At 40.4% G+C, this 22354-nt stretch overlaps 1 protein-coding gene across 2 annotated transcripts in view; it reads right to left on the bottom strand.

Annotated features, from left to right (window-relative positions):
• The window catches only part of EVC (EvC ciliary complex subunit 1), a 719388-nt gene that overhangs the window by 214482 nt on the left and 482552 nt on the right, over window positions 1-22354 (bottom strand). The window lies entirely within an intron of this gene.

Raw genomic sequence — 22354 nt, 5'->3', positions numbered from 1 at the left:
AATATTGTTTACAAAAATATCACCATAGTATAAACAACCCACCAAAAAAATATCAATGACATAGATCACAGTCAAAAATATCTACAATTCACAATATTGAACACAAATATTGAGAATCAAAATATCACCTATTTAAATAAATGCACAATATCAAAAATAAAATATCAAAACTATTAACTACAATAATTTAATCGAAAATAAGGAGACAAAAATATTTTAAATCATTAATTTATTTTTCTTAATTTAAATAAGCATAAAAAATACCAGTAAGTAAAGAAACAACGTCTTAATAATAAATTCAAACACAGATACAATTATTCACATATATAACCATATTTATATTCAGAATGCATATCCTATGAAAATAAACATTTTAAAAATATTAAACATTATGAGAAGAAAATACAATGCACACCCCAAAAAATAATAACATTTTCATTTAAAATATGTTAATACAAAAATCAAACAAATACACACATTAAAATTTTTTAAAAGAAGCGTTAGCATCCACTAAAAAGGAAAACAACAGAAAACATTTCAAACTGCAAAGTAGTCAATATAATGTACCAAAAAAAAAAATAACCATTACAGATATAAGCCTAATTAAATGAACATTAAAAAAGAGCACACAACCTCATTTTTCACAGAAAAACCTAACTACAAGAAAACAATAAGTGGAGGATAACTCAGAAGGAAAACTTCAAAAAATGACAAGGCAACTTCACTAGTAAGTTTAACAAGCATTTACAATGCAACGGTCTCGGCATTGTTAAAGTTAGAGCTATTGGCATTGCTCATGACATTATTTTTGTTTATGTTTTTAAAACATTTAAAGAAACGGCATTGTTATTTACAATGTCAATAGCTACAATGTCAAGGTCCTAGCATCCATGCCACAATTTCCCAAGGGTTTGCTTACATGCCAGACATTTTAAATGTAAGCATCTTCTGCACAGTTCTTCAACAATACAAGGCCGACTACAGGAGCAAAGTCACACTAGGCCTACATTTAACTTACATGCTGTTGCCAAATGAATATGGTGTCATTGTATGCTTAACTAGAGGCACACATCTGCTACACACAAATTCTATTATGGGGCTAACCATCAGACAGGTTCAGTCCATGTTGGACCACCCAAGTACCAAATTACCTCAAACCCAGTAGCAACCATGATACAGGGAACGTCTCTGCTCTCAAGTGGCTAAAGCAATGGGCAGAAGAAACAGAGTCTACTTTACGCAGAGATGAATCGCCTGTGACCCAGCTAACATGCAAGGCTGGGAGAGTGAATTAATAGATCTGCGATTAATGAAATACTTTTGTTTACTATTAACATGTTTAACAAAAGACAGTTTATGTCTCCTAAATGACAAACAATGCATATAAATGGACAGTGGAAAAGCAGATAATTTGGGTTCACTCTGAGATCATCAGAGATCCACGCAAAGGCAATTCTGGTTCCAGGACGAGGCAATTCAAGATCTAGACATAGGCAATCTAAGATCCAGGCAGGCCAGGAACTTGAAATGTAACATCCAGGCGCAGCCCTCACTAGTTATAAGCAGATATTACAGAAATGTCAAATTGCTGGCGAGATGTACTTTAATGGATATAAACAGATCTAAACAGAGGTAAAACCAAGGGAAAGAAAGCTATGACTCATCGACACACCACCCTAAGAAGAGGCACGTTAATCAAAAGTACGAAACCATTTGGCAAAATGAATAACAGGAATCTATAAAGAACACTGAATGAAACAAGAGACTCTCTGTGAAGCCTAGCTAGAACTATTTCAAGATCTTCCTATACACAGTTCAAAACACTATAATTAGGGCTACTCCCATCATCGCAATAAATTAAGGAAACAGGCTTTTTTCTGGACTCCCCGTTTTTTTGTTTTTTTTATCTGGGCAATACTACGTAACAAAAACAGCCTCTCTTTGGTGGCAAAGCAACGCATACCTTGTTATTTGCAATTTATGATGCCACTGCAGTGCTTTCTGTAGTAAAAGGCTAGCTTACTAAAGGGTTTTAAGGCTTCCATCACAAACCAGTCAGATTGGGTCCACAATTATGCAATTTACTGGGCACTAGAACCCCCAAAAGACAATTTTTCCAGTCGCTGGTGAGCACTCATCTGACGGGAAACGGGCACACACACATCCCAAATGAGAAGACATCGAAGTAACCTGGTGCAGCCCAATAATGGTGGCAGTCACATCCACAACTCAGAACGAGGCTTGCCTAAGAGGCACACTCACAGCCTCCCCATAGCAAAAACACACCAAAAAAAAAAAATACGAACACGATTTGCGCCCTCTAACTGGTCGGATTGTAGACATCCCCATTCCACTGAGGTTCTGGAGCTCGGTAACTAGGGATCAATAACGGTCAACCTACGCTTTTACTCACCGAACTTGAAACACCGATCCAAGAAACGCCGAGATCAGCCTTGCAGCAAGGAAGAGGCGACCCCACATCCCGCTCCGTTCCGACCGCACACAAAATGGACGAACCTAACGATGGTAAAAAAAAAAACACGCCCACCACGTGTAAAAGGGGCAGAAAGGGGTGGGGCTTAAAAAACACGAAAGAAATGAAAAAACACGCCCATGAATCCGAAAAAGACGGGGCTTGTTTGGAGAGACAAAGCTCTTCTTCAATGGCTGACCAGCATTTAAGAGGCCAGCCAATGGAGAAGAGGGGCGGGTTCAAGACCCTCTTCTGAAAAACATTAAATCTCACGAGCCAAGACCTAAAAATGAGCTTAACTACAAGGATACCTAATATAATTTTGGAATGCAAATACATAAATACATTACTAAAGTCTGTCTTATATTATGTATAAATCCTTGGTTTTTAAAGAAACACTTCAGCATAAATAGAAACACTGCACACTGAAAAATCCAACTCCATACTCGCAAACCTTGAAAAATTAACTTTCAAAGTGAGTAAAATAAAAACAGTTATATAAATAAAACAACCATTACACGTTAAACTTAACCCTAAAACACCACCAGCTCCGAAACTAACCAAAACTATATTTTTAAAGATGAAACAAACATTTGCTCACCAACAAAAAAAGAAAGCCCACCTGAACCAAATCTCAATGACATCTCAATGACATCAAAGATAAACAGAAGAAAATCAGGTGCAACTTAAAGCAACAGCACATACGTAAATATAAAAAGTAAACTATTTAAAAACATATTTCAATTATATTAACACACAAACGTTTTTACAAAAAAATTAATTTTAAAATGTTGCCACTTTCAGGCAGAATGGCAGAAAGAGCCATATATATCACAACACAGAAAGGCAAACAATTGGTCTTGCACATGGGATGCATATATAGCAAGGAAAGCGCAAGAATGGCGAAGGTGAATGGGAAATGTACTAAATATTATGCAATTGCTTGTTAGGGGAGAGCTACAATGAAAAATGATATTGTAATTAACATAAGAAATCACAATCCCCAAAATGTAACAGAGATAGTAAGATACTTCCAGATCTTAAAAAGGCAAGCACTAGTTCCAAAGAGCCCATTGCTAAACTTTTAAAAGACATGCTTCTTCGAGTACCTGCAAAAGACACACAGTTGATGGGTGGAATGCAGAGCAAACCAAACATTCTCCCCCAGTCAATAGATCTGGGTTATATCCATTGTACTTTTGCTCACCATGCCACCCGAGTTTAGACCCAGCCATATGCAAATCAGTCTTGACCCTGTGTCTCATGGGAACAGTCCATACCAAATTGCCAAGCCAGGTCCTGCCTGGACCAAAAACAAGCGTCCTGGGACCGGTTTCGGGGCATCACCCAATATCAGCCAGGCGAGCTTGAATCCAGTGGCACAGTGAGTCGGGGACCCACGTCTGGGCATAAACGGTGCACTTAGGGCAAGAAAGCAAAAGACACAGAGTTGATGGACGGAATGCAAAGCAAATCAAACATTCTCCCCCTGTCAATAGATCTGGGTTAAATCCATCGTTCATTTGCTCACCATACCACCCCAGTTTAGACCCAGCCATAAGCAAATCGGTCTTGACTCTGTGCTTCATGGGAACAGCCCAGACCGAACTGCCAAGCCAGGGCCTCCCTGGACCAGAAACCAGCATCCTGGGACTGGTTTCGGGGCATCACTAATCATCAGACAGGCTATCTTGAATCCAGTGGCACAGTGAGCCTGGGACCCACGTCTGGGCATACTTGGGCAAGAAAGCAAAAGACCCACAGCTAATGGACGGAATGCAGAGCAAATCAACCATTCTCCCCCAGTCAATAGATCTGGGCTTAATCCACCTTTATTTTGCTTAGCATGCCACCCTAGTTTAGACCCAGCCATCTGCAAATCAATCTTAACTCTGTGCCTCATGGGAAGTCACAGTCCAGACCGAACTCCCAAGCCAGGTCCTCCCTGGACCGGAAACAAGCATCCTGGGTTGAGGATGCGTCGTGCAGCAGCATGTTCGTGGAGCTGCTGGGCAGCAATGCGTGGTCCTGTGTTGAGAAGGAGTCATGCAGCAGCTTTACTGAAGAGCTGTGGGGTCCTGCATCTGGAATGCATCACACAGAGATAGTTCCGATACAAAGCTGCAATGCATTGCACTGCGTTGGCTCTGCTTGGACCACAACTGTGCTGGCAGAGCACCTTCAGCCCCATTTCCAAAGGTCCAGGATTGGATGGCAGCAGTCGGGGTGGGGGGCAAGACTAATGGCAGGTAGAGTCCAGGTGCTGGCTTCAAGGTCATTGTAGCCTCTTCAGACCTTGAGGCTCTGATCAGGAAGACAGCCAACAAACCTTTGGATTCATTCTGGTGCTCTTGGGTTCAGTGTGCAGGTCCAGTCCTTTTCACCCAGGCAGCAGGGCAACTGAGCAGCAGTATTTTTTGCAGCAGAGCAGCACAGCAGTCCTTCTGAGTCTTCCACAGGTCCAGAGGTGTGATGAAGAGTTGGGTCAAATATTTATACTTGGCCACAGCTTTGAAGTAGGAGAAGGTTCAGGAGGTTTACACCCCCGAAACGGCCAGCCAAATCCTCTTGTGCACTTAAGTGCACATAACACTCCTCCCCCTGCTGGATGAAAGCCAACCCCATCCCAGCCTAACCCCACCCAACCCCTAATACAAAACTGGGCCAGGACCATCAAAATAAAATTATAATAACGTTATGTTATTATCATTCTATTTTTTGTGTGGTGCGACACTCCTCCCCCTTCATGGGCGAGTCGCTGCTGCATCATACATAATACATTTTGCGTGAAAATGTCAAAGATTTCACTTTTTAAAAATACAGCCAGTTGCAAAACAAATAAATGTATCTTCCAATTTAAAAAAGAATTCAATGTCAGTTTGTTATTTCAAAGGGTCAATACCTAACAAAAAATGTTTCTTTCTCGGTGAGAGAGTAAGATAGTAACAATGTTTTATGTTATAATGTCAATTCAACTTACATGAAAAGAGTATTTCTTTTGCTTTAATGTAAAATCCACCCATCCCTTAGAAAGGATCAACCCCAGTTGTACCCCCAAAAACTGGTTTCACACATCTAGGCCCACTGTCATAAGAAATGAATTTCTAAAGGTCTTTTTCATTAAAACATGAGAAGTTTATAGGGTTTCCCTTTCACTAACAGTGTATTGTTTGGAATACTGGTATTTCAGCATATGAAACAAACAAGTTATAGCAGCCAAAGAAGGCAATACAATCTAACATATTTTGCACAATTACGGATTGAACCAGATTAAGGGATCCACACGTCATCCCCAAAGTTTGGATTGGATATACATTTTTAAAGAATTTCCCAGCGGAGGATGAAGGTTAACGCAAGTGGATTGGTGTACTGCATAAAGGGTGCATCAACCTGCTCCTCAGTTTAGCATGAGAGTTGTGTTTTTCTGATTAGAAGAGGTGATGAATTGTGGGAAATAGTTGTTTTATGGATAAATGTGATGTTACCACCAATATTTTACTCAAATATAAAGGAATGTGCGAAGTCAAAGGGAGTTGTAACAGGACGTGACACAAAGGGTTGTAATAAGAGAGGTCATTCTTGACTAAGACCGTGCCAATGTTTTACTTCATTCGATGAGGCAGACGGTTGCATTTTCATGGCAGATGGCTTTTGGCAGTTATGCAACAAGTGAACATTAAAAATGGTGCAAGCCAATGGAGTCAGGGAGAGCACATGAAAATCTGTACAGCTTTTAGATGGTTCTATTTTCTGAAAGTGACATGAATTACATTTTGTTGAAGCTGCAATCTTATACAAGATTTGTGGAAGATTATCAAGAAGGGTTTTAGGAAGAAGTATGTTTAAATTCTCCCAATGTCTCTGGCGTCTTGCGATTTAGTAGCTCAGTTATTTACCCCCACAGGTTCTATGTTGCACCTTTACAAATGCTATATTTATGTATAAATTCAATACAAATGATCTAGTTGTGGGAATCAACAGAAATCGCTGTTAGCATGAGCTGAAGCCATTTTGTTTGTGGCAGTCATTTTAGTTAGCCATTGTTAGACTTGGGGGTCTCTAGTTGGCACAGGTATGCACTTGTGACAAATAGGGACCCTCTCCTCTAGTCAGGGTAAGGGGGTACACTCCTAAAATAACCCCTGCTCACCCCCTTGGTAGCTCGGCACGAGCAGACAGGCTTATCTCAGAGGCAGTGTGTAAAGCATTTGTGAACACATACAGTAACCAAGTGACAACACTACAGATGGACACCACACAGGTTTTATATCAAAAATAAGTATTCTTTATATAGATTTACCACAAGACCATTAAACGACAAAAACACACAATACGGTTACTTTAGATGGTAGAATTTTGCTTAGTTCTCTTTAGTTCTTAAATGCGACACTTTAAGTCACTGTACCTTTTAGATGCGACACGCAGGGCAACGAAAGTGTTGCAACGATGTTGATGCGAAGAGGTTTTTGGTGCAAAGAAATAAAGACGTGAAGGTCTTCCAGATGCGGTACGCTTCTCCGATGTTGCGAGAAGACTCGACTCGATGCTTCAGCTGCAGCGGCGACACCCTTTACGCGATGCGACGACAGCGGCCTTGGCAGCGACACTCCTCTCCGACGTTTGCGAGACACTTCCGCTCTATGCGGCGACACCCCTTTACGCGATGCGATGACAGCAGCTCCGATGGCGGCACGCTTCTCCGTGGATGCGAGGCGCTTTTCTTGATGCGGTGCAATGCGACAACTATGATGGTTGCGATGGCGACACGCTTCTTCCTCGATGCGAGACTCTTCTCTTGATGCGGTGCAATGCCTCAGCTACCATGGCTGCGATGGCGACACGCTTCTTCCTCGATGCGAGACACTTCCTGGATGATGCGAGACGTTTCTGCTCAATGCGATGCTGCAGCGGCGACACACTTTACAAGATGCGACGACAACAGCTCCGACGGCGGCACACTTCTCCTTCTTGAGTCGCGCTTCCAGCTCCTTGCGACACACAGTCCCTCAGAAGGTCCAACAACAGCAGCAGGCACTTCCAAAGAACTCTGGGGAGCTGGGGGGTGAAGTCTGTTGTTCCTGAGACATCAGCAGGAGGCAAGCTCTTTTCCAAGACCTTGGAGATCCTTCACAAGTTGAGCAAAAGTACACACAAAGTTCCTTTCTCCTCTCTTTGGCAGTAAGGCAACCACTGCAGGCCAATCCCCCAGGTTCAGGGATAGTTTCCTCCTCAGCTTCTTCTGGTTCCTCCCTCAGCAGAGGTTCTTCTTGTTTTCCCAAAGTGATCTAAATTCTTGGGATCAGGGTCCCAATACTTATACCCTAAAATCCTTTGTCCTCTGAGGGCAGAGGGGCCTTTGCCCAGTCCAAACCAATTCCTGAGCACTCTGTTTACCAGACTTCTCCTTTTCTTTCACAGTGTAGGGCAGAAACATCATATGCCCCACAGGAGGTGGAGCCAGCATTGTGGAAGGCAAGTACAGCCCTGGAGCACTTTGTTGACAGGATTCCTTCTCTTCATTCACTGTGCAGGGCAGAGACATCAGCCGCTCCCCAGGAGGTGGAGCCAGCATTGTGGAAGGCAGGCACAGCCCTATTCAGGTCCCAGGTGCAACTCCTCCCACCCATCTAGATGTAGATCTCTCTATTCACCACTGGGACACCTCACCCTGTCTCCTGGAATTCCCCAGCCCTGTCACTCAAACTCCAGACAAAGGAATACAAAGCCTAGCAGAGGCAGGTTTGAATGGTTAGACAAGAAAATGCCTATTTTCTAAAAGTGGCATTTTTCAAACACAGAATGTTAAAACCAACTTCACTAAAAGATGTATTTTATCATCCTGAGTTCAGGCATACTAAATTTGAATTTCTACCATGTTTTCTGAGTCCGTTAACCAAACTGCCCATTCTGGCCTATGCAGAACAGGTAGCCTTGCAATAGTGAAAAACGAAAATGGCTGTAATTCACTATTAGAACATGCCACACACACCAGGGCATGTCCTACCTTATCCTTACAATGCACCCTGCCCATGGGCCTACCATAGGGGTGTCTGATATGAAGGAAAGGAAAGGTTTGGGGACTGGCAAGTGGGTGCACTTGCCCAGTCAGCATGACAGTACCAGACTGCACGCAGGCTCTGCAATGGCAGACCTTAGACACATGTTTACAAGCTGCTTCTGTGGGTGGCACAACCAGTGCTGCAAGCCCACCAGCAGTATTTGAATTTACAAGCCCTGGGGACTCCTGGTGCACTGTACTAGGGTCTGAACAGTAAACCAAACCAACCAATCATGGAATCACAAATCATACATCAATTTACAATAGGGAGCACTTTCACTGTGGCACTGGACAGCAGTGGCACATTGCCCTGCGCAACTAACACCAGCAAAACTACATTAGGCAACAGCGTAAAATGGAAGGGAGACCCACACCAAGGTGCCAGGTCTAACAGCCATGTGCTGGCCATGTGCTTCCCCATCTTCACTGTTGCCTACTTCTCTATTACGCCTGAGTCATCATCTATAGTTTACTCCTTCAGCACTGAGCCCGAGCACTGAGCATGCTCAGAAAGGCCTATAGCTACTTGAACGCACCTGTTTTAACTATAAGCTGTCAGGCTATTTTAACTGATGTCAGCAACTATGTAACCCCCCCCCCTACTTTGTTGACTAAGTATTTTCTGTTAGTCCTTATATGTGAATAGCTATTCTTGTGTATACTTGTACTGCCTCTTTTTGAGTCTTTATGCTAACTCAGCTACAAACTGGGCATAAAAGGCCCATGGTTTCTGTACTCCATGGACTACCTGTCCATGGACTACCTGTCTGAGTGTACTGTATTGACGTAGTCTCCCTCAAGAGAAGTTAATAGATCTATGTTCATTGACATTACAGCTTCCGTGCCAATCTCTATTTGTTAGTCTAAGGACTTGAGTATGCAGAAGGGCAAACCCCTGCACTGGTGGGCTTCTAAAGAGTCTCACACCCACATTGTGTATTGAGAACTGCCTTATGGTTCTTAGAATCATATATGTTAAATTACTGCAAATAAATATGTCTAGACATTTGTATTTTTTGCTGAATTGAATTGGGCAAATAATTCTGAATTAATCATTTGGGACGATTTTTTTCTGAGTTAACCACGCAAGGCTGTTAAAATGCAGGGTTGCCACGTTCTTTAATGCCTGCTTGATCTCCTTCAAAACACATTATTTAGGATAAGAAATTGAGAACCTTATTTTGAATTTGGTGGAAATGGTACTCCTCCACAAATCTGGTGGAGTACCCTGTCTACCAAACTGACAGTCTGCCCAATCTATTTAGATTAGGCGGACTGTCTTGTTTCTGCCTGCGGTGGCCCTGCCAGTTCTGTCCCGGGAAACCTTAAAACAGCAGTCTGATGGAATTCGAGCAGTCGGTATAAATACCTTAGACCATCCGCAAACTTACAGTGGACAGTCTGATGTGGTTTTTTTCCTGGTAGGGCCGCCAGGAAAAGCCTATTTGACACATACAGTAATTTTTTTTAATGACTCCCACGCCCTGGGAGGAAATTTCCTTTATGTCAATGTTATTCGTTTTTTATTTTTCGAATACAGACTCTCGCTTTGAAATTTTACTTTTGAAAAATGATGATTGGCTGCATGAAAAATGGTGGCTGCTTATCAAACTTACAATGCCTTCAAAGGACTTACCATGTCAGCGCCTCATCTGAAGACACATAAATCTCGGCCAGGCAGGTGTACAACTCTAAATATGGGGGTTGTAGTCTTCTGAAACATGTTTCTGCTTCCCTGGCATATCAGAGTACAGCCGACCAAATTCAAAATGAGACCCTAAGTTTGTAGGACAATGTTTTCGATCACCAGCATTCAAGAAAGACGTTGCCACTGGATCCTGCAAGCTTATTCTCCATGTATGCAGCTTTATTTAGGCACAACTGATGCAACCAGTTTTTTAAATGTATTTTTAATAATATGCTGCTTTTCATGACACTCCTGTTACCCTAAGAATACTTCAACGTGCCAATGACCTTGACTAGGTTTACTACATAACTTGCTGTGGGGTGGAAGGTGGTCTGTTGAAGTCAGAAGTAAGAAGGAGAGGGGTGGTGGAGATCAGGCAGTGTGTGGTAATTAATTATGCGAAATGGGGAGGATTTTGTTAGGAAGACGATCTCGAAAGAATAGAACTCTCCAGGTTCTTCTATTCCAGGGCCTTGCCCTCCGTGGTCACACAAAGCTAGAGCTACTTGCCCGTCGTCATCACCATAAGCCAAACTCTGCAATCCAACTTGTTTGTTTCTGAATTAAATATTCATTTTCGTTGTTTGTTCGCATTTTTTCTTTAAATAATAAAACAAAAAAGTACCACCTGTTATCCCTGGCAGAGAAGAGCAGCGCAGACAACGTACTCTGAGCGATCTTTGTTGACAGTGATGGGATAAAATGTAAAAGCCTGCCTGTCTTCTGGGGCTGGCGAGCTTTGTTTCAAATGTCATCTTTATCGCGGCAGCACGCGCCACACAGCGCGCGCTGTGATGACTTCACTGGCGGAGTGGAGAAGATAAGAATCAAAAGCTGGATGTGTTTACATCTCTCTTTTTCACGCGGATGCTCTTCAGAGGAGCCGTGACGTGCCTGGTTTTGAAGTGACACATCAAGCCTTTATTCAGAGGCCTGCATTCATAATGTCTCGACTAGTTGTTCAGTAGCTGCCAGCACTAGCGACCGCCATTTCCTTTCAGCAGTTCTGAAAAACTCACGATTTCCTTTTGTAGGTGAATCCGTTAACCTTTCCGAGGTTCGCATTCTCGGAGTGGCATTTCACACACAATCCGCAGCAGTCTTTTTAATCCTAGCAGGTGCTGCAGAGCGGTGGGTCGGAAACTGGGATACTCGGCCTCTCAATCCGGCGGCTCGTGCTGTGGAGAATTCATCAGACCCTAGGGATCCGTTCAGCTGTAAGTCAGACGGGATCTGCAGAGAATGGAGGTGAAAAGGAACGATGTTGCCTTAAGCGCACTATAAAACCCCCTTTGTGTAACGTCACGTATGGCCGAGAGGGCATGATTCTGTTCACGTACAACGTACACATCACGTATGACCAAAGAAGGCATACTATTCACGTATAATGGAAACAAATATGATTAAATGGGTGGCGGAAACTTTTTTTTCAACTATTCTCATAATTTTAGAATTGACAATAGCCACGTGTCCTTCTGTGTTTATGTGCGGGTGCTTCTCCTGGAGTCTGGTATAGTACCCCTCAGTAGTATCCTATTAAACAACCCATTCGACTGAGAGTAAAACAGCTCCGTGTCCAGCTCTTTCCATCTCACTTCAGTACGAAAATTCGTGAAAACTAGAGAAAATACACCCTTTTCCCTCAGACTAATCATGATTGTAAAAATAACTCTTAATATTGTACCACTGACTCGTGTTATCCTAATTTTTTTTGCTCTTTACATATCTATACTGTCCAGGTTAACCATCTGGCAAATTTGCAAAGTTCTCTGATGCCATCAATGACGTGTTCATCGCTACTAAAATATTCAAATAAATACATGTAAACGCTGTTATTTCCCTTTTAGTTGCTGTACAGGACTTTCTTTGCAAAGACTCTATTTGATATTATGAATTTTTGCAAATTGAAAGGCAAAAAAACAGCATGTCAAAGAAGACTCTTGCAGGGAATATAAAAACACGTGCTTGTGGAATAACATAACAGAAACCCGAAGAAGGCTGAACAAATCCTTGCTGTGTGTTTCTGAAATTAAACGTTTAGTGCATTATTTGCATCCATTTTGGAATTTGGAAATCTCATGAAAATATCCTAATAGCTGGCTCTATTTAGTTGTGTTTATGTTGAGCGACGGGCAGGCCTGCTAAGGCCCGTCAGGGTGATACAGTCGCTCAAAATGCGGCCCCCGGGGGAAGTAGGGTCGACAGACCAGTCTTCCCCCGGGGTGTTCGTGCGAGAAAAGGACAGGGAATTTGGGGGTGGGATAAGGGGCGGGGTTTAGGAAGGGATAAAGGGGGCTGGGAGAGGAAGTTCTTCCTCTTCCTGTCCCCAGCGCCCCAGGGTGGGTTTAGGAAGTCTGTTTTGGCCACCCGCCTACCCTACAAGTTTGGTGGAAGATTCGGGTGTAAGTTATGAAAGCATGCCAGTTTAGGACGGGTTGAGAGCGTGTGTGGGCGTACTTGGGAGGGGGGGGGGAGCCCATGACGGGCATACTCACCCTTCCGGGGAGGGGGATACTGGTGCAAGGTGGGGGTGCGTCATACAGGAGTGCGATGGATGGAGATGGTGGAGGACGGTGGAAGAGAAGTGATGAAGCGAATGGGATAAGTGAGGAGGTTGCTGTGTGATGCGGGAGTGAGTACTTGGAGTATGGGAGAGAATGGAAAGATTAGAGATATGTTGTTGGGGGGTTTGATTGATGTTGTTGTTATGGTTGTTCAACCCTGTCCTAATAAATGGCCTTTTACGCTAACAAATTGTGTGGAGTGGTTATTGCGCGAATAGAGAGTTATAGAATGAGCGTTGAACATACAAAATAAATGAACGTAAAGAAGTTGGTAAGTATACACAATCTTCTTTTAACATAAACAATTCATATGCTGGATAGATTGAGGCATGTAATATATGTTAAAATGATTCTTTTCGGGTTCTTCCATTTTTCCTATATTATATAGTTCACTGGGGCCTGTGTGACTCAACAGCAGTTAGGAAAACTTTGTAACAATTAAAGCTTGTGTCCTTGGAAACACAAGAACCAGGTACAACTGCCAGTTTACTACACTTTTATTTTCAGAGGCAATCAAGGCTTTCTCTGGGAAGGTATTCTGGATCGAAATCACTAGTTCTGGTAGCACAGTGGTCACATGCGAATATAAAGTTGAAGCAGCAATATTCTCTTGGAGAAAGATATAAGACTGTTAATAACATAATTAATAATGTGCTCCTTAATTTTAAGGTTTTATGTACTTATATTTCTTGAATTATCTCAGCAAATACACACATGACAACATTATGAAGCTGGAAAAAAGGAGATTTTTTTTAAATGAGCGAATATATTTTTATTATTGACTTACATGAAAAAAGAAATTTTAGCTGGGAGACAGCTGAAATAATGCCAATTCAGGCTTAAAAATATCCAGAGTCTCTGAATTGAGTCTGCTGGCAAGAATGCAAATTTGCAACAAGCTTTCTGTTCTCTGTACGGGAGAGCGAGGGACATGACATCAGGGATATGTTATAATGTATTGTGGTATGTGGTGTTTTGTATGCTTCGGTCCATCCCTGTGTTCCACGTAGGTGGTTTGTGTGGCAGCATTCAATGCTCAGCAGTTGGTTCCTGGCCAGCGAGAAAGCGACCACCTTTTGTTATAGCTTAAATAAATTTACCTCTTTGACTTGTAAGAGGTAAACTTAAGCTAGGATTGCTAAACATAGTGTTTGTTCAGGGGGGAGCACATTTTTCTGGTCTGTAGCCTATTATGAGACTTAAGGCTCTATTAGAAGAGTCCAGGGTCTCTGTGAAGAGGGCCACCAGTTTGTGCAGAGATGTGAGACCACAGCCGGTGGTGCATTGTCAGGCTATGTTCACACAAGGACTTACAGATGTCAAGGTATTCTTCAGGTGGGTGCTCATGCTGTTTGCTGACAGCTCGCTAGTCATTGATAGAGGACAGCTTTACTAGAGCTCTGCTGGCTTCAATAGATGTGCTGGGGTGATGCAACATCTTCTCTAGCTCTAAGGGTCATCTTGTCTTATCTTCAGAAGGGTTTGCAGTGACACACAGGTGTGAAGGGTTACCACACAGGATACCGCTCACAGCTTTACATGCTGTAGTTATGCCTGGAATGTTGCGGGTTGCTCTGTTCTTTGGGTTATGATGTACAGGGGATCATGGCCCCTAGCCTCCCCTGACCTAACACCACAAAGTACCTCAAGTGCAGATGGGCACACTTAGTTCAGGATCTGGTAGGGTAAGGCAAGTTCTAAGCATGCAGGATATCTCCTTCTCAGCAGAGCTCAGCAACAGAGTTCCTCTCTGCATTATACCTCGGAAGGCATTCAACCAAAGTGTCCATCTCTGGTCCTCCCTTCCACTATACTGGTGTGCCAAGCTTCTTACAGTAAAACGGTGAACACTGGATGTGCTAGAGGGGCTACATTTTATTCAATCTTCTTGACAGTTGTCTCAGTCCATTTATCAAGTTCAAAGTTAGCATCAAACTTTTAGGAAGAAGGAATCACAACATACATTTCCTTTTATTAGGCTACAGCTCCTAGCAAACATTGATAGGTGAAACCGTCACTTTCTGTTTTTCAATTGCACATGGACATTTACTGCTCTCAACCCAAATTACAGAGTATTGGGAATGGACAGGCAGCATAATTCTTTCTGTAAGAGGTGAGAACCAAGCCATACATTTAGGTCACAGTCATTGCTCATATCCTGATCTCTAGTTAGGTCAGACTTTGATGAGACATAATTCTTGGTTCAGTTTCAGCCAATTGTAACAAAATGTGTTTCCTCTAAATGCTGATTCAAGGCACACGGGGCCAGATCCACGAAAGGACTTACGAGTGTGTAGTCTCCGAACTCATGGCGGAATCTCCGCACTGAAGTACAGCGATTCAGCTCGAGTGCGGGGACTCCATACTCTTAATTCACAAAGTGTCTTACGAAACGTAGAATCGGGCCCATGGTGTGCTTGGCTTCACAAACCGTAATCACCCACTTAGGGTAGACCCTATGGTATACAACAGTCTAGAGCTCTGGTGGGCAACATGTCACAATCAGGTATAGCACTGGTCAGAAGATTTGTGGTGTGCGTCTCCTGCACCAGAAAACATGCCAAGTCTTTTAAAATTATAAAATGAGGAGCAGGGTGTCACACAGACTCTGTTTTAAGGGACACTGGACTGTAGAAATTGCCTGGGGATTTCCTTTCTATTAATTTTAGGAGTTTTAGACACAATCAAATATTGTTGTACAGCAGCTGCAGCCCATCTTCGATACAGCGCTTTTTAGCCGGGTATCTGGTGTTTTGTAATGGATTACTTTGTAGGTTAATCAGGCCGTTTTGAAGAATGAACTTGCTTCAACAGTTAGTCAATGTAAAAATATTAGGGGAATTGTGAAATACCCATAATGGTGGGTGCTCTTGTTGGAAGCGATTCTACATGTCTGGCAGTCTAGAGCAGGATGAGCATGCTTTTATGTGGTATCCCAATTTTGAATAACCATAATCCAGTCTAGGAGTAATTAATGTTTTAGTCAAAGTATGGAAGTTCTTTTCATGGATTAGTTACATAACTTTCAATAGTAACTGAGCAGGAAGTGTGCTCCATTTATCAAGTTTTATGATTTGATGGCCAAGGGTAAGTTTGAAGTGAACAGTGAATCCCAGAGACTCTGCTTCAGGAAAATTGTGAATGAGCTACAATTCCATGTAAGATTGTCTAACCAGTTCTGGTTAGGCCATTTTATGGGGGTGGATGAAAATAACAGAAACTCCTTTTTCTTGAGAGTGGGGTTTTAGGTTCCCTTGTGATATCTAAATTTCGGTGGCTGCAAGTCAGTCTACGAGGGGGTCAGTATCCTTTTCAACTTCTATGCACAGTTGGTTGTCGTACACTTATTTGTGGACTTATATATGTAAGCTGCCCAAAAATCACAGAATAGCTCCAAGGAAGTTTTTATTGTGGTGAGAAATTGCATGGCCAACACTGAGACTAGCCGTAAATTTGCCATATATGAAGGGTGCGTTGATTTCACACAGACAGAAGGGTTCCATGCTGTTGAAACTATAATTTGCCACTGAGGCCAGAAGAAAGCAAATAATAGCATGTTTGTCTGAGAGATACTAAGTTTTTGAAAGATTTTCTTTTTTTTCCAGACCTAAAAAAAAAGTTACAACTACAAATGAATTACAGTGCAACTACGCATGGTAAACACCATTCACGGTGAGCAGTACAGACCCCTGGCAAGCTCAGAGCATGGCTATAGGCCAGCCTCACTTTTCCCTGTGGAATGTGGGTTTCTGTACATCTGCAATTAATGTAATTAATGTAATAAAAGCACCCAATCTTGTAATGTAGCAGTACCATAAACAACATATATCACAGGGAAACGTGAACTATGGGAAAGCACTCAAACATGTAAAATATCTATACACACACACATGTATATATACATAATGTTTAGATACTTTTCTGCACACATCCCTAACCATTGTCCATAGTTTTATTCATAATTTTTTCAAGAAAGATTAACAAAGCCTAAACATTCTAATTCTTATCTGTGCTCTTTGTTAGCTATACTTTGAGGAAAGCAGCTTTTCAACCTAATTGTCCCAAAATAACACATTAAATATAAAAGATACATAATGATTACCATATATAATATGGTTCTATATTGCCATCTCAGATTTCTGGTGACATTTACGAACTACATGGCTTCATGATGTCATCAGAAGTCAGAACTTTTCTATGGCAATATTGAACCATATTAGACAGTTCCGTATTCACTCTCTCTCTGTATATATATAGATACATACATATACATAACTATATATATATTCACTGAAAAAACCATGGGTTTCACACACGTTATAGTTAGGAATTAGCATTTAAAAAACCTTGCAAATTCAGTGAAAAAACCATAGGTTTCACAGACGTTATAGTTAGCTGGACATTTCACTCGTAAAAAACCAATGAAATTCCCCCGTTATAGTTAGTTAAGCTAACTATAACTCGCGCACCCGCAATCCACTGCTGATGACGTCACATATAACATCACTCATGACATGGTCACTGACATCACTCATGACATCACTGATGACATCTCAAATGACATCACTGATGACATCACTGATGACATCATCCTTGTGATAGAGTGGCAGTCCTCCTCTCACCCTAATATAACAATTGATAAACACATTCAAAAATAGAGACTAAAAATTAACAAAATATTGGAAATACCAATACCAGTTACAACAATCTCTTCTGTAATTCTAAGATCCACATACACATCCACTAACAGTCCTATACAGTCACTCATACATGTACTCACTCATATGTACTTATACACCTATACATCCTGTTACACAATGCCACTCATCCATAGAGTTACTCACACACATAGTCACTCATGCTAATAAAGAATCAAACATACATTTACTTGCATATACACTTATACACACACCACCACACTTACTTCTACGGAAACTTACACATACTTAGTCTTTTAAACAATCACTTATAGAAACACATACTTATTCATTCAGGAACAATTTCAATCTCTCACTCTCACATATACTCACTTATATACACCAATAGTCACATATACTAGTTTAAAACATAAGTAGTTACTCATAAAGACACTATTGAGAAAGTCATTCACTCACTAACACACCTTTACACATACTCATCCACCCATACAGTCCTGCACACATGCTGTCTTCAACACATACAGTGAGTCAATCATTCATGCACCTATGCACTACGTAATACCCCCCACCGAACCATGCAGACACTCAGACTGATACTCAAAAAAACAACTAATAACCTATATAGACACCCATGTACCTACTCACCAACCCATGCAGCCACTTATACACAAAGTGAGAGACTGATACAGATATTTACATATTTAAACATTACTCACTAAGCCATGTATTCACTATGATACACTTTATCAATCAGTTACACAATAAATTTTTCCAAAAAAAATCATCCATTTAGACACTTATATACCCATTTATTCTTCCATCGACCTTGAGATATACATATATAAAACCTATTTAATTTTCAGAAAAACACACATTCACTGGATGATGTCATCAGTGATGTCATCAGTGATGTCATTTGAGATGTCATCAGTGATGTCATGAGTGATGTCAGTGACCATGTCATGAGTGATGTTATATGTGACGTCATCAGCAGTTGATTGCGGGTGCGCGAGTTATAGTTAGCTTAACTAACTATAACGGGGGAATTTCATTGGTTTTTTACGAGTGAAATGTCCAGCTAACTATAACGTCTGTGAAACCTATGGTTTTTTCACTGAATTTGCAAGGTTTTTTAAATGCTAATTCCTAACTAGAACGTGTGGGAAACCCATGGTTTTTTCAGTGAATTTGTATGGTTTTTTAAATGCTAATTCTTATATTTAACGTGTGTGAAACATTTCTTTTTTTTTTTGTTTGCAAGGTTTTTTACATCTTTTTTTAAAACTTTTTTTCCCTTTATACACTATGGTAAAATTTAATGCATTCTGCAATATATACATTTTCACCTTTTTTTTTTAAAAAACAGGTAAGATATAGTAGTATAACATAGTGAATCTTTTTTACCAATTTTTTTATTTTTTTTATTTTTTTTACCGTGCGCGTACGGTAAGCTTACTGTAAGCGCACGTTTTGTTTTATGTACGTAATATTTCTACTCTGTTTGCGCATGGTTACGCAATTTGCGTAGACGTCCGTACTTCCTACGCAACGCGTAAGCGCATACTTTACACGCGTACGCGCGCGCGCACGTTACACGGAAGTGTTCGAGCGTGCCTGTTATGCGCATGCACACGTGCGCGTGTCTTTCGTACGCGCATGCGTACTTTTACCGTAAGCGCTCTGTAAGCGTAACGTACGCGCACGGTTGGTCATGTGATCAAGAAACAACACTTTTGATTGGTTTAAACTACTTTCAGTTCTTGAACCTTCCTACACCACACCCATTCCCCTCATTACTGCTTGTGACCCCTTAGGAGAAGGAGCTGAGTTGTCTTTGTGATACGATGGCAGAACAGCAGTCCTCTTCTGAGAGTGAGCCTGGTAGCAGCATCATCAGAGAGAGAAGGAGGAAACAAAAGACTTCTTTTGTATGGGAATATTTTACCTATCCAGAGGGGCAGAAAAAGGTAAATGTTCCTTTAGTCACCTGCTCACTTTGTGAGCGTGTCTTATCTAGAGGGAATCCAAGGAAGAAGTATTCCTTTGGAAATCACTCTATGGTTAGACACATTAAGGATAAACATCCCAGGACTTATGCTCGACATACTGGAGAAACATCTCCAGTAAGTCACCCGAGCACACCTGCAGAAGCTCAGCCGAGTACATCTTCGGCAGCTCAGCTGAGCCCTTCCTCTGCGGTGGGAGCATCACCCTTTTCTGCTCCTCTGGATATAAACCCTCGTTTTGGGAGGGTTACAATGAGGTGCACACGATGTCATGGCCTTATTGTTCACGCGGAGACCAGTGTTTCCCTCATAAACAATAGGATAGACCAGCACATCTGTGGTCCTTGTTAGTATTCCCATTCTTTCTTTCCTCTTTCCCTTTATGAACACAACGGTTCTTTTAAGAGCCAACCTTACCTCTTAACTTTTTTTAAAATTTTGTAAATGACTTTTTTTTTTTTTTACCGTACAAGGTCCTTGAGGGACTACTACAGAAATGAGAAAAGCATAGAGAAAAGTAGTGAAAAAAAGTGAGCATTAAAGTAAATGTGTGATAATTCCAGAAATTTCACACTTACCTGACAATGAAAATAACTTAATTAAAAATAAGTGATTTATTTAACTTTATATAAAGAAGTTTATTTTTCATATTTTTCCTTTCTCAATCTGTAAAAAAAGAAAAAGGTATTAATATTTAACAATACATTTTAGAATACAGTGCACATATTTTCATATTTCAACAAACATTTTTTTGCCCTTTTTTTGCTGTTTTCAGAATATATTGCATTTCACTGTAAATCGTAAAAGCAATTGCATTCATCACTTAACAGCGGGCAAAAAAAAAAACAATCTGAAAGATTGTTTAAAAAAAGCCCAGAATCTCTTAACATACCGTAATAGAAATGTAACATTTGCAATAAAAATCTCACCTAAGAACAATAACTAATTCCAGTAAATATCGTCTGAAAATTGTGTTGCATAAGCATAATCACCAAAATAATTTGTGTCAAAGAAGTCCACAATGCAAATTATTACCTTTCCTTTAGGCCAAATGGTAATTCTAAAAAAAAATTTTGATGACATTTCCAATGGTAATCCAATTAAATTGTAATAATGTTTTGTACAGATGTTGCAATTTCTGTCTAAAATTTTGGTTTCAGAAAAATTAAATAGGAATTTGCTAAATCAAAAGGCAAACGTTGCTTGAAAACCAATTGAGAATCATTACACAGTGTCCAGCCTTTTTCACATTTAAGAAAAACTGTGTAATGACCAGAAGTTACAATAGGCCCATCATGGAAAATTATTGCAACTGTGACAAAAGTTTTTCCAGAAATTGATAATTGCTGTCCTGTAAATTTCTTTATTAAAGTGTCCAATTTTGTTCCATCAGCTCTACAACGTTGCATCATTAAAATTACATACTGTCCATATTTCTTTAAAAATAACGTTGAAAACATGTCTGATTTACATTTAGAACATTCCATGTTGTGATTGGCATCTTTAACTAATTTACTAAAAGTCACTGATTTAGTCTCTGGCAATGTTAAATAGCTAAACCTTTCTGAATCAACATTAGAGCTGCATGTGTAGAAACAGTTTTCACAACTATGTTCCCATTTATAACAGAGACCAAACAAATTTTCAATTTCTATCCCTTCATCTTCAAGTACCAAAAGGATATACATCAAGAATTCCTGTGCATCTTGCTGGACATTTTGAGAAAACTGTGTTCGTCCTGAACAAACATCTGATAGATTTCTAATTTCAGTCGCACTTTCTATTTTAGCTTTATCAATACTCAGCTTCTCATAAAGAAGACTTAGTACAGAACAGAATCTTTTTTCATGATTTTCTATTATCTGCTCTTGCAAACTTTCAAGATAAAATACAACATTCAGCACTACATTTGCGTAGCAGTTGACACCAGAGCTATTTTCAAAATGGCAACCAACAACCTCTTCAACATTGTCCTTTTTCTTTTTGCTTGCAATCACATGACTCTCTTTTTGTTTTCTCTTCTGTACATCCTCATTACAGATATTCTCAATTCTCCTTTTCCGACAAACAACACGTTTCTCCAACACAGGATACTGACCTAAATGAGGAGCATAGGTTCTTCTAAATCTATTATACTCCTTAACACAATTTGCATCAGCACTAACTTTTGAGTCATCAAAGTCTATCATGAATAAACCAGATAATGTTTTCACTCGTGACAAAGCAACATATGCCATACCTTCTTTGAACACAGTAGATCCAATGTTTACAAATGCACTATCAACAGTTAATCCTTGACACTTGTGAATAGTTACAGCATATGCTAGAGAAAATGGAAACTGCTTCCTACATACATATAAGTCTTTCACAAGCAAAAAACGGACTGAACAACGACTAATGTCTTTTACCTCTTCAATCTGATCAAATTTTATTTTTAAAAACTCAATTCCTTCTTTTTTCTGGTAGTTAACAAAACCCACAACTTTACCAATAGCTCCATTTACTAAACCTTTTTCAACATCCAAATTTCTCCTTAAAAATACTCGACAGTTCATGCAAAGATATAGATTTTTTTCTAATCCAGCTGTTTTCGAAATGCTCTTCTCTAGAGAATCCAATTATTTTTTCAGTTCGCCTGTTAATGTAATAGTAATTCTTTCATGTTGGATTTTGTCCACTGTTTCCATTTTCATAATCTCTTCCTTTTCCAATTTCAAAAGTTCCTCATTGAATATTGAGCATTCACGTAGTGTTGGCATTAAACAGATTACAGTATTTTTTTCTGCAATGTTCTTGTATATTTTCTCTGCAACTATTTCTTCACTTGGAAATAAATTATGTAGCAACCGACTCTGTAATGCTTTTCTGCCAACTTCTGTGAGTAGTCCAATTCTGATATCTTTCAGAA

Source organism: Triturus cristatus, chromosome 2_2 (genome assembly GCF_964204655.1).
Source record: "Triturus cristatus chromosome 2_2, aTriCri1.1, whole genome shotgun sequence".
Taxonomy (NCBI): Eukaryota; Metazoa; Chordata; class Amphibia; order Caudata; family Salamandridae; genus Triturus; species Triturus cristatus.
This window is presented reverse-complemented; position numbering and strand designations above follow the sequence as displayed.